Raw genomic sequence first — 14,638 nt, 5'->3', positions numbered from 1 at the left:
GTGGGATTTCACAGATGGCTTTGAAGGTCACTGCAGACTCCTAGGCATCCAGCACAGCAAAGAGTTACCAGGCGGCAGAGGGAGTATGGAGCAAGGTTTTTGTTCTATTTTGCCACCTTTAGTAGAGATGGTGAATTTCCATACAGCTCTTTCTTTCTAAAGAGGATAGGGCGTATAGGGCAAAAGGAGTTTATGGATCAGCAGAGCACAAACTTTCGGAGGGGACCCGAATAGGTGAACATCTTATAGTGGTCCAGCTGATAAAAAGAGATTTGAATAATCAGACCACCAGAACCAAAATACTTGTCTTTGTGGGAGGTCAATCTAGTTTTAAGGAAATTGGAATAATGGTCTGATAAAATATTTTTACATTAAATTGGGAACAAGGATTTAGATCTAAAACATTTTTCTGCTAAGTTGGCCATTCTATTACGTTTGATTTCTTGCAAGAGAGTGTCTGACGTGAGAACTCTAAACATAATGGGTAACATATTTTCACTGGAAGGGGTGATGTTACAGTGACAAGATGTAGTAACAGAAATTGCAAAACTCTCTCACAGGTTCCATGTCATTTCAACAAACTAAATTACTTAAATTTAACAAACTAAATTACTTAAATTTAATCTATTTCGTTGAAATTACTTTGAATTCTTTTTTGCCCTTCACTTCCCTACCATCCCCATTCCAAACCCCCCGACCCCACACCCCACAAATAGATATACAATTTGAAGTATTTTCAAAGTAATTTCCACAAAGTTATTTACAAAGACGCACTTTACTTTGTGGAAACAACGGGATACTCTCTCATATTTCTATTTTATTGACAGACTGCGGTTTTGTAGCGCATTTTTGAGACTTTGACAGGATGACTGCAGAACATAAACCAGAGAATGTAACAGTTATTTACAGGGCACATCTAACCTTTCGGTCCAACTTCTACCCCTATGTGATGAGTTAAATGGGTTATGGCTGAGGTAGGGATCGTCACATCCAGATGTGGCACTCATTCTGCTAGAGGGACAATGGCAGGAATTGTCAGTGGGAGTTAGAGTGGAGGATATTATTAAGACTGCTAATTTCACCTTTAACATGGAATATGTAGCATTTTTGGTTTCTTTTTGAGTTGTTTCGATGTAAAGCTGTTGAAGAGTGAGTGAAGGAAAAGCATAATGTTCGCCATGTCCTTAATAGAATTAGGCTACCTGAGCTATCCTAGTCTGGGTAATCTTTATTACATTCCGGGTGCGTTTCAGCTATCATTTTTGATGTGCCAGTCCGGCCATAGCATCATCCACCCACCCATCACATGGTAACAAATAACACATCACTGCAGAGAGAAGGCAGGCTCCTCGGACGTAAACCAGCGAGCCAGTCCATGTTGGATCGTTCATTTAGCATGGCACGCGCTGCCAAGTTATGAATGTATGGATGCGTCTCATACAGCTTTTTCCATTAGGCACATCCTCAACATCCAGTGAGTGTCCAGAAAGAAGCAACCCCCGAACATGAGACTAAACACTGGATTCTTTGTGATTCTTCCTAAAACGTTGGCCCACTTCAATTTACACGCTTTTGGCTAAGGGAAAGTGCTAATTGACCCGCTAAGCTCCTTATCTGTCTAGTAACTTCAAGGACACGAAAAACGAAAGTTTGTGTCCTCAGCTTCCCCTTCGACTCAAAAGGTTCTGAGCTTTGTGTTAAAGTTAAATGTGTCTAATTTCATCCTTTATTTTATGATTTTGGTCAATTATGTAATTTCTTTAAAATGTTATCTACATCATTCAATAAAACGTATTAAAAAATAAGCTCACCAACAATGTTACCTGGTTCCAGCAAATGACTGATAATATCTTAACTGTTGCATGGTGTCTCCTCCTGGGAGCACGGTAGCTCCCAGGATGTTGTAAAAGAAGCAAGCCACTTCCGGCTCGTCGTCACTCCACCTTGAGGCTCCGGTTTCGTTCTTTGTCAGCACCATGTTGGTGCTGCACCGTGTTAGCTGGGCCCAAGAACGAGGCCCAGCTCGAGGACGGTGCCCCTGCCGGGCAACGCCGTCCCTGTGGGTTTCCCCTGCCATGTGAGCATGGCTAGGGTGGCGACCCCGGCCTGGGTGCCCCCAGAGCCGGGGCCGCTGTGCGCCGGGTGCCCCCGGCCACGTGCGGCGCTCCGGTGATCTGGAGCGGGTGGGGTGACCCCCACCCATGAGTCCGCGGCGTGATCGCCGCACCAGTGTGTCCCGTCGGGTGCCCCCAACATGAGTATGGTGGCTGCCCGGTGGTCCGGAGCAGCGCCCCCAACATTAACCATGCTGTTTAAAACAATGCCACCTGTATTCTGGGTTGCTGTAAAATGGGGATTAAAGAAAGGCGGTTCAGCAGAACTCCAGTGGTGCAGTTGGTGCCAAGTAACCAGTTTCATATGTTTAGCCAGTGGCGTCACTAGAACTCATTATTTGGGGGGGGGCGAACAGTGAGCACAAATATAACAAGGTGGGGTGGGTGGTGGCAGATCAAATAAGGGTTGACAGGCCAAACTGGTTTAAGTATGCCTATATTTTACCAAGCTGGTTAAAATAATGTGACATTAAGCATGTTCAGAGTAGGTTTAATGCAATAAAGGTTTTGTTTCAGTTTAATATACATCCTAAAAAGTTAACTCATGTTCAACAGTTGCAAAAATGTCCTATGCACTCAGAAAGAAATTGCATTCTTTTAACTCGAGCAGGCATCACTACCAGCACAGCTTCAAATAATGTGTAGTTAGAGGTGGTAGTTAGCAGAAGAGACATCACTTCCAGCTCAGCATTAAATAATAGTGCGTCAAAAAGAGTAAGTTTAACAGAACATATATCACTCATACTTCAATTTCTGTTTTAGCAGATTAACTATCACATATAGGCGCTGAGTATAGGGGGAAAGGAGGCAACTGCTCCCTTAGTTCTTCAGAAATGGTTGCAGGAATCTCACTTTGCCCCCATAGAATTGTTTTCAGTTTTCAGTTTCTGGCTGTACATCCCAGTGGCGGCTGGTGAATTTAATTAATTGGAGGGGCGTAAATATTTCCCCCAAATATGCCAGTGTGATGGAGCTTAGCGAGGGAGCCCGAACCGATTAGGACGTATTGGGGGTCCAGGGCGTCCCCTTCTGTCCAAGAACATTTGTAAAATAGTGGCTTAAAATTGTGCATTTTACAGCACACTTTTTGTGAAAAGTTTGGTAAAATGCCAAACAGTTTGCAATTGGTTTTGTAGGGCAACTCATGAATAAATCCAATAGATGCTAGTCACCAACAGCAAAGAGGAGCAGTTTGCCAACACATTTGCACAATTCCTTTGCTCACAATATATGCCAGTATAAACACTATTTGACGCTGGCTGCACCAATATATGCCAGTATTCCCATATAAGCACATATTCATGTTTGCTTTGCGAATAATGCCGGTAATTATACTATAAGAAAACATGTCCATACGTGATCTACCAAAATATTAAAAATGCCATGCCACAGTCCAAACTGGCTACATCAAAATGCCAGTCTATTTATGTAATAACACGTATCATGCTTGCTTTATCAAAGATGCCCAGTAAAAAATGCCATGCCTGTGTCATGGTCATGAAGTCAGGGGCACAGGCATGCAGTGTTCGCATGCATAGGAGACCTGGGTGGACACTGTCCTGGCGCCTTTGGCGCCAGGCTCATGAACACAAGTAAACAAGAACATCCTTTTAACACCGAAAAGCTTTTATTATGGACAAAGCACTTCAGATGCATAAACCTTGAACATTCCATTAAGCAGGGTGCATTAACCTGGACATTCCATCCATTAAGCAGCCCCAAGTGTATTCTTAGTTGTGGCTGCTAATAGATTGTCTTTGCACATGCTCACTCTCTAAGAGCGGCAGGGTGTGGCTGGTAAGCCGGCCCTAATGGGCGTGCCCACGATCTCAGCTATATAAGCTGCCCCGATCCACAAGATAGACGTTTCGCGTTATTCTGCACTTGCAAGCAGCGTAACGCTCACTGTCACCTGACGTCAGACTTACCTTTGAAGATCCGGCTTCCTGGACATCCTGTGTCCTGCCAGCATACTTACCAACAGGGAGAAGCTGTTCTTACCTGTACATCTCTTTGGCGAACCACCAAGTATTCATCTTTACACTTTCTAGAATGCCGAAATCTTCATCTTGGCACCTCAGCACGACACGCTCCATTGTCGACAGCCGCGCCTGCAAGGAAAAACAGAAGACAAGGTTAGACATTAAAAAAACAGTCAGTTTAAGGTTGCGCTTCGCCATACTTCGTGCTTTTCCTTAAACCATCACTTACCTGCTGTCGAACATTGCAGTAGCATCCATCTTCCATCCAGCTGCGTCTCGCGCCTCACAGCTGCATTGAGGCCGCATTTCCACCTAAGGGAAGAAAACAGAAGAGAGACATTATTGCGGGCATAAATAGGAGCAACATATAAAGACATTAAGCAGAACGAACAGCATCACAAGAGCTCAAGAAAGACTTACCAATCATAAGGAGCAGCATAGTTGCAGCTGGACTGGACTAATCCTTCTCAGGGATCAGTGAAGGAACTAGATCCCATTCAATGCGCCCCTGCCAGAAGTAGCAGAACGGAGAGTTTATGTTCCATAATTCACAGGTGAGCTTTATGGGCCGGAATATGCTCACTGACCATACTTTTGGGTGAAGGGTTCGAGAGGTACAACAATCAGAGATTGGCGCACTCACACACTCTTATCTCCACGCAGGAGCAGTATCACCACGTACCATCGCTCACAGCTTTTCTAATGAGGGAGAGGCCTGAAGGGGGTGATTCAAGTTCAGGGAGGGCTGCAACTGTGCCCCAACGCCTCTGCAGAGACCAGGTGAGCGGAACAGCCTGCCCTCTGAGAACCCCAGCATCTCTCACACACACAATGTGATTGTGTGCATGCAAGGCGCTTGGGGGCCCAAGGAGCAGGAACAGTATGTTTTACTAAGCATCGATCATAGAAAATACCATGCCTACCCCCTACTCCCAAGCCCACCCCCTTTGCCCCCTGCGGCTCGCATGGGGAGCTAATCTTTGGCTGGTGGAGAGGGGGTTTTATAACAACCCCCTCCTACCAAAATCGATCCACGGCCCAGTACATACACATGCGCACTGTGAGACAGGCGTAGTATCAAGAGATGACACAGACAACAGATTTAACAGTTTTGAAAACCTTTATTAAAATGCCAGGATGGGTGTAATGCCCAACTTGCCCTATAACTAAGGAGGGGATTACCCTACCTAAAGAACGAAAATCAAGTCTGTCTGTGTCAAATCCTAAACTTGCCCTCACATCTAATACCTAAATGTAGTGCAGCGATATTCTAACTCAAAATAGTGTCTAAATTAAAGTCTGGAGCAATCTCTAGCACCCTTGCCCAAGTTCAGGATAAAGTTTCAAAGACAATGTTCTAAAAAAACTCAGGCGTCCCTTACCCAAGCTTCAAGTATTGATTCACAACACAAGGTTTACAAAGGAGCTCAGGGCTCGTCCCCAAGCTGCAGGAACTGGCTCACCAAAACAAAGTTTCAAAGGAGCTTGGGGTTCCCTTCACCAAGCTTCAAGCATGGATTCGCAAAAATAATGTTCCATAGTAGTGTTCCCAAGAAGCGTAGGATTCCCTTCCCCAAGCTTCAAGCACTAGTTCACAACACAATGGGGGTCATTCCGAGGTTGGAGGTAAGGGATTACCGGCGCTTGTAAGGGCACCGATGGCGGTAATCCCTTACCTCCATATTCCGAGTTCCCTTAGCGGGTCCCTCTTTACCTCCTGCTTTTAGCAGGAGTAAATTACGGGACCCGCAAAGTGACCTTGGAGTAAATTACAGCACCGTAATTTACGGTGCCGTAATTACCTCCTTCCCCATTCCCATTGAGCCCTATGGGGGCAGAAATGGGGATGGGGAAGGGCTATGGTGAATGGGGAATTACCGGTCCATCCAACCTTGGAATGGACCGGTAATTACTCCATTCACCATGCCGGTATTCCATGGAGTAAATAGCTCCATGGTTGCCAACCATGGAGCTATTTACTCCATGGTGTAGTCCTAACTCGGAATGAGGGCCAATGTTCCAAAAGGGCTCAGGGCTCTTCCCAAGCCGCAGGTGCGGGTACACAACAAACAAAGTTCCAAAGATAATGTTCACAAGAAGCTCAGGACGTCTTTCCCCAAGCTTGCAGTCTTGATTCACAAATAATATTGCAGTGTTCAGAAGGAGCTTAGGTTTCTCTTTCCTAAGCTTGTTGCACTGATTCAAAACCAACATTCCGCTCTCTCTGGTTTCTAGGTTGCTTTTACAGTTACTTTTCATTTGTTGGGGCTCCCTGGTCTAGGTGCAATTGACGGATTGCAGGGTCCACCCACTACAGGTTCTGCAACCAGTTGCCCTTGCCCAGGCGCTTTTCCCTGTAACATATGGTTGTTGAGTTATTCACACTTTGGAAGGTTCAAATGCAGTTTAAACTTTCAATTCAGTATTTTGTTCACACTTTGCTGCTCCCCTTGGCTGCTCACTTGCAGAAAACTCTCTCATAATTTCAGTAGCTTGTATTGCTTTAGAATTGTCCTTTAACTGTTCAGAGCCTTTTAAACACGTATACCTTCTTAGACGTGACCACTCTGAAACATTGTTATTCATAAGCCCAACTGTTGGCCTTGCATTCGTCTAAATCATTGTTAAGGATTGCAATCAGGCGTCAAACACCAGACCAGGACTCTTGGCAATAGCCTAGGATGCAGCGCACAATTAAAACACTCTTACTTTATTTTACTAATGATTTAGATTGAGATGGCACCCAACCCGCCTCACACCCCCTGTTACAAATACCCTGGGCCACAATGGACCATGAACCAGGCCGGTGGGTGGTAATACAATTTTTATTTATTTTGAAAATCCAAATGAAATCACACAAATTTAATATTGGACAGCAATCAACATTGGGGTGATAATTACACTGTAGAATGATGGAATACACTTAGTTTGACCTCTTAATATCATATACACAAAGTACGAATGAATAGGAGCAATATTATTTTTTCGGGTAGATAGCACCCTAGTAGATAGTTTCATTGCCCACCGCATTGCCGCTCTCTGCCCCAACTTTCAGTGCTATGCGGATGACACTCCGCTCATTTTCAGGCTACCTTCAGCCTTCTCTTCTCCTTCCCTCATCACCGACTGTCTGTCTGCTATCCAGGAGTGGTGAGCTGCCAATGACCTCTGCCTTAATGCCAGTAAGACTGAGATTCTCCTCATCGGCACACCCACTCTCTCCTTTCCTATCACACTCTGGATGGCCTCCCTTGGCCCTCCTCCTGCTCCCACCTGTGAGGCTAAAAACCTCGGGTCATCTTTGACTCCTTCTCTCCTCACATCTCTGACGTCTCAAAGAAATCACACTCCCAACTTCACCTCCTCAGAGGTATTTTTCCTTTCCTCTCCTTCCCCCAGAAGCTCACTGTCTCCGGAGCTGTGGTTCTCTCTAGGCTGGACTATTGCAACAGCCTCTTTCTAAATCTGCCTGCCCCTATTCTCCCGCCCTCTGCAACTCATCCAAAACAGGACTGCGAGACTTGTCCTTGGCCTGAAGCCTAGGGATCGTATCTCCCCAGGACTGAAATCTCTGCATTGGCTCCCTGTGGCTGCGAGGATTAAGTTCAAAATGCTTTGCATTGTCCACAAGGCCTTCTGGGTCCTGGGGCCTCAATGTCTTCAACTCTCTCTTCCTAAATATCTTCCTTCTCGAGCTCTTCGCTCATCCACCTTCAACTCCCTCAGGGTCAGTCGCTTCTCCAAGCAACGAGTTGGTGGTAGATCTCTTTCTTCGGCTGGGGCCTCCCTCTGGAAAACCCTCCCTGAAACTTGAGGAGAACCATCTCCGGTTCCGGAAGCACCTCAAAACCTTTCTCTTTGCTTCTGCTTTTTCTCCTCCTCTCCCCTGCTGACTTCCTGGTTGAAACAGCAACTGCATTGGTTACCTAGCCACCCTCTGATCTCGGGCCCACGCCCTCCCATACCAATTGCACACGCCCACACTGCCTGCCCAGCAACCCATGCCCTTGACACCCGTCGTCTGCACTTCCTTGCACTTGCCTCCTGCTTCCCATTATTTTTACTTTTGTTATTATTCTATTCCCATGTATTGCACTGTCCCCTCCACATCCCATGCACTTGCGCAATCTGATTTAACACCTGGCCTAGTAGGATCGTTGTCTGTCCTTCCTTTGATCCCCCTCCCTTGCCTCGTGGCGTCTTGATACACTTGTGTATAGGCCGTTATAAATGCCATATCATATCGTATATCACCCCAGCTAAGATTTACCCCTACAATACTCCCTCAAACCCCTATTAACCAAATTTTGAGTGGATAGAAAGGAGCAGCAAGGAGTCGGGTATACTAGGCAGCAAACAGAATTAATTTAAAAGCCTTTGCAATTGCACAGAATAGCACTCGGAAATTAGTAAATATTTGTTTTACATGTGTGGTTGAATAAATTAGGTAAATATGAGTATAGCACTATCACAGATGTAAGAACACTAGCAGACTACAAGCAATGTCTGAACAACGGGCATACAATTCAGAAAATCAACTTGAAAGTGAAAAACACTGTGCAGCCAAATCACACGCATAGAAATTGCATTTGCTAATTTACACAGGTTTAAATGTCAATACGGTTTGAAAAACGGGTGGAATAGACAAAATCGGAATGGGGTTTTTATGCTAAGGGACAGATACACATCACAGGGATAATCTGAAAGTGAAAAGTGAACTCTAAATGAATGACTGGATGAGATTCTTAACAGGAAAGGAAAATCGGTTTGGAAAGGAAGGGACAAGTTTCACTTAAACTAGATTTTAGTGGCTTGAAAAGAGAGACACCGCCCGCGACACAGGTTACTTTGCAAGTGTAACTCCTTCGCGCTGTGTGGCTCGTTATGTGGGAATTAATTACTTTAATCAAAATAGTACGAAGGACTTACACAAGACAGAAATGAGTGGAAGAACGGCGCTAACACTTGGAGATCAAGGACAGGATGCACAGAGAACTCTGACAGTTTTAAGGATTTCGGCTAAGGCAGTTTTGGGATTTCTATGGGGTGGAACCTAATACACGGTAACAGAGCAAAAGATGCAGTTTGTGATGGTTGGGGAAGGGAAATACTCACAACAAGCACTTGAATGGGGTATTTTGGACAGTGCACCAGGTTTCTGGACAGCAAGGCAATATCTGGTCACAGCGGCAAGCTCTCCCAGAAGAAAACAGCTAGGCAAAGGTCAGGTCAGGGCACAGCGGCACCTCAGCTGGATACAGCGGGTGGCAGCGCAAGCAGGTAGCACTAGACAATCCAAATGAGGATTCAGCCACCTTTACCCTTTCTCCCTGAGTTATTGGGATTTATTAGTGGGGTTTTTCTGGATCAATGGTCCTGCCCGGATAGGGTCAGCTATGCTCTGGCCTGGCAGTGGAATCTGGAATCTTGCAGCGTGAAGATGGAATAACTGGATGCGCAGGAGCTTGAAAATTCTGAAAAGAGAGTGTCCTTGAGACTCTACCTTATATAAGGTGGATGTTATCATAGGATTATACTATGGGGGCAGGCTTTGGCTGGACATGCCTCTAACAACTGGATAGGTCAGCCTATGTATGCCGCCTCCTCCCTAGAAGTAGATTGGACTGAAGGAGGGGACTCAGTTTTATGGGGTGTGTTTTTATGTGGTACAGAGCCATCCCACACTCACTTTTGCCAAAATCAGTTTTGACACAAAAATGCACCTTTTTACAGTTGTAACACTTTTGAAAATCACATAGGCCGATTACATATTTCACACAGAGCATGGCATTCCAACTCCCACATTTATATGGTATCATTCTGCCTTTCTAATAATCTTTTGCAATTTTTTAGTGGGAAATATTTCACTTAAAATTCTACAATTGTATATATGTATACCTATTATCACAGAGCATGTTTGCATTAAATTTCAAAGTTATACCATGTACACTTTTCCCATGAATTACATTTTTCTGCCATTTGCGTCCCATACAGGCTAGGTGTCACGGCTCGCTCCCTTCGCTCCCGTTCCCGCCACTTGGGGGCATGTTTTGGGGTTTATTCCCTACTGGACATTTCCTCCGAACCTTATGCTACAGTGTCCTGATGAATTGGGAGCTCTAAAACCTTATTTTCCAAATTACTTTCCTTCCGGATCCATTCCAGGTTTTTGGCAGCCAGCATGCTACTTTAATCAAATGACTATGCTTCCCAGAATGCCTGGCTCACTGCTTCACCTCCTCCCTTGCAGGACAAGGCTGGGTGGAGGATAGGCAACACCTGTGGCTGCAGGTGCAGCAGGCGGCACGCCTGAGGGGTGTGCTCGTTAAGCAGCTTTAAAAGCCTCAGTTTGCTTCAGTCCAGCGCTGGTCATTGTTGCTGTGTCCCTGTTGTGACTGGTCCCTTGTTCCTTGTTCCTAGCTTTTGTGCCTAGTACCTAGTTCTTGTTCCTTGTTCCTAGCTTTTGTGCCTAGTACCTAGTTCTTGTTCTTTGTTCCTAGCGTTTGTGCGTAGTACCTAGTTCCTGTTCCATTCCTAGCGTTTGTGCCGAGTTCCTAGTTCCTGTTCCTTGTTCCATGCTTTTGTGCCCAGTGCCCAGTTCCTGTTTCTTGTTCCTCTTCCTTGGATTTCGGATTCTTGTGCTTAATTGATTTCTGCTCACTGGATTTCCCTTTCTGTCTTCCTCTGTCTGGAGGCAGCCTGTCTCTGTGCTTTACCCTTTGATGCTGCCCAATTCGCCTGTGTTTTCTGTTTCTTTGTTGCTGTCCTTTGCTACTGAAAAACCTGATGCTTTAGTCTTTCCCTTTATAGATTTAGCTTCCTGCCTCAAGGTTTCCCTTTGTGATATAATTTTCCCTGCTCCTGATCCTTACTTTCTATTGGGATCCATTCCATGTTTTCCATCTCACTTCTGCATTCATTTCCCATGGATTATTAGGTGTGGGTGTTATTGTAACTAGTCCCAGTGTAAATGCCCTTTTGTTTCCTCACTATTTTATATCACTATTTCTACTCGCCCCTTGACTAGGGTCTTATGTATTTAGTTTCCTCCACCCATTGCTGTTATAGCCTTCAGGGTTCCTGTTTGATCAACTGGGTTTGTGAGTTTACTGACATTCAAGTGGTCTTTCCGGTCCTCGTGAGTACAGTTTCTAAGTTCCTTATTCTGTATCATCCAGAGTGTCAGCTCACAGATCCTGTCCTTGCTTGCCCTCTACGTGGGTTTAGCGCTGTCAGTATCTGTAATAGCATAGTGGGTAAGGAGTTTGCCGACTTTCCTTTCAGTCATAAGGAGGTTCTAAGTGTTTACCCCACATTCCTTTTCATATATAGGTATTATTGTTTCTCCTGGGTTTTAGTATACACAAGTCTTGGGTTTTGTATGCACATATTTTGATTCAAAGTTGTACACTGTGCGATTCCGTGCACATTGCCTTCTTCCTTTCTTAACAGAATGACCAGCCGTTATTCCCGTTTGAATATGGCCAGTTTAAGAAAGAAAGGCAGCAAGGTCACTAACAAGTTAGTACAGAAAGTTTCCCCTAAGTCTACCTGTGACAATCAAATCATTGATCCTGACTTAAAAGAACTCCTTGATACAAATGGGTATTTACGTGCTGAGTATTTTACCCACAGGATGGCCCATCGTACATTGCCTGATCCTAGTTCTGTCTTTAATTTTGGTCCAGATTCTATGTCCGCACAAGCCTTAGCAGCGGAAAACAACACACTGTTAGATTTATTACACACGAGAACGTCTGTTGTTGAACCCCATGATTCCGGTTGTGCTTTACCTCAGATTGAACAGTTTCATGATTCAAACATAAAGAATGGAGGGGTTCATTGCATATCTTCTGTTTTCAGCCCTCAGTCAACTGCTTACTCCTCTGCACAAGTACTTACTGTAGTCCCTAATGTCAAGAGTTCTGATGTCAGTAGTCTGCTTAAGGGTAACACAGACCAAGTCGGTAAGAGTGAGTATAGATCACAAAACCTGCAAGCAGCAAATGACAATGTACAATCAGTGCACACCCGGATGGTTAGGGCAGGATCCAGCCCTGATGCCACCATGCCTTCCCCTGTGCCTACTGATAGGGATGTACAGTTAAGGCGGGCATGCTAAAAGCTGAACTTGAGGAGTTAAAACAAGAATACATTACTTTACTAGAGGAGAATAAGACTTTACGGTCTTTTCTGAATACACCTCAAACTTTATCCGTTGATGAAGTGAATACTGTTCAATCCCTGAGTGCGGAGGTTTTTGTAGGTCATGATACTTGTCAATATGAAGATTCTATTGGGAGTGAAAGTTCTCTTTCTAGCACAACACTTATTCAGGGCACAGGTTCTGACAATTGTTCTACCGTTTGTCAGGAATTGCCCTTAACTGAAGATTTACAAGCCACTCCTTTACCTAAGATTTCCTGTTTAGCAGTCAGTCATAATTCTGAGCTTGAACACATACATGCTTCTGATTCCCAAACACAATCCACAATGGTGGCATACACAGAATCAGTCACTACTGTAGGCTTAGGTTCAGCCCTTGATCTAGCTGCTGAGACTGAAGTAGACATTCAAGCTGATGTGGAAAACGATGCTACCTCTGTGTTCACTCCTTCTTCTGCCAATTTTTGTCCCAATGAACAGTCAAAGACAGTACAAAATTCATGTTTTGATGGACTCATTCCACAGTATACTGAACCAAAGACCCGGCAGGCAATTCCTGAACTGTTGATTGTTAATATGCCACTTTCAGAAGCTAAGTCAGAGGAATGGACATTTGACAAAATCCTGATTAACAGAGACTTTACTATGGTGATTCCTCTGGTTGATTTTGACTTTTACAAAGGAAGAGACTCTGTGTCATCCACTAAGGAGAGGGACGGCATGGTTACAGCTCAGTCTTTGGTTACTGGTGCCAAGGAGTCAACCACCCTAAAGGTGCATTCCATTCCTGAGCCACAAATGTGTCTGTCGACTTCTGGGACTTCTGTTTGTCCTCCTACAACCATTGACTCTTCGATTATCCAGTCCACGGCTCTGCAGTCATCATTTTCTAACGTGTCTTCAATCAATGAACAATTGCTATGTCTGCCAATCACTCAAGAGCCTTCACCATGTACGTGGTCAGAGTCAAAGACCTTGACAAGTTTGTCATCAGCTAACGAGACGGCTCCAGCTTGCATTCCCTCAGCCTCTGAATTTCCTCTGGCATGCCTGTTTTCGGCTACAGTGACTCATCCAGCGGATTATCCTTCAGCCATGGAGCCTCCGGTAGCACATCCTGAGTGCCTGTCTTCGGTCCCAGAGCCTACTGCTAGTTTGGATTCAGTTCATGAAAGACCTGTATCCTGCTCAGCCTCGCTGCCAATATCGGAGGTGCACCTGTCTGCTCTGTTTGATCGTGTTGCAGATTCATCTACTTCAGAGCTACCTCCTAAATCCCAACCATTTATTACGGATGAACGTCCAATCTGCCCTTCTTATGCTTCAGGAGGATCACCAGAAGGCCTGCCTTTTACACAAGTTAATTCTCCCAACTGCTTGACTGTAGAATCAGCACCTCCCGCATATGCTACATCTGAGTCTGAGACTTCTGCCAGAAACATCAAGCTGGATCACGACTCGGGAGGGCCTTACATGCAAGGCCATTGGACTTGCCTGGAGTGTTACAAGAGGGAGACGGATACCATCCGCCATGGCCCAGACATCGAACAAGTAGCCAACCAGGATAATGGGCTGGACGGTTCACATTTGGGGGCCGGTTTGGATCAGCCGCTTGACAGCCTTTTTGTTGCCGGATCCCACATGAGCCTGAAGGAAGGGACGGGCACGGCCCCCCAACTGCTGCACCATTCGGGTGCTAGTAGCCAAAGGAAGGATATGACTACTGCAGTTCAAGATGTGCCCGTTATTGCTCCTGCTGCGAGTGTGCCTGATGTACCAAGTACTGCGTCTATCACTCCTATCGGTATGCCAAACGTTCCTGCGGTTGTATTCCATGTGCAACAAGATGGCTACATGACTGACACCAAGAGTGCCAGCCTCGTACAACCCATTGGACTTCCAGGCCCCCAAGGCTTGGGACAGATGCAGTCGAACCTTGGTCACCCTCAACCACAGGCCTTTAATCAAATGGATGATGAGAGAAGATCCGAACCTCTACCTCGGCCGCCACCTTCTTTGTCTGAACATGAACATTTCCTGAAACCTGCTGTTTTCTCACCTCCTGTGTGTCCGCTCTCAGCAGGGGGGCTACCAGAGCATCAATCATTGTCCAAAGCATGTTGCACCAGCCTGCCTCCCTCCTCAATGATGTATGAGTGTTCGCTCCCAGGGACTGAGCTTCCTGGACCTTCCAACTCTGTTTCAGGTCCTGCAAGTCCTTCATGCCTTTCTTCGACCCATGAGTCTCTTCCTCATCGAAAACCTGCCTATGGCTCTTATAGACTGCGGCCTGATTCTATTCATTCCAGTCCTTCTGCTTCTGCCCGTGGGTCATCGTTTCCGTCAGTGCCACTTCTGAAGACAAAGCGCTCCTGT

The sequence above is a fragment of the Ambystoma mexicanum genome, chromosome 1q (assembly GCF_040938575.1).
Source record: "Ambystoma mexicanum isolate Mex_15411 chromosome 1q, UKY_AmexF1_1, whole genome shotgun sequence".
In the NCBI taxonomy this organism is placed as follows: Eukaryota; Metazoa; Chordata; class Amphibia; order Caudata; family Ambystomatidae; genus Ambystoma; species Ambystoma mexicanum.
This window is presented reverse-complemented; position numbering follows the sequence as displayed.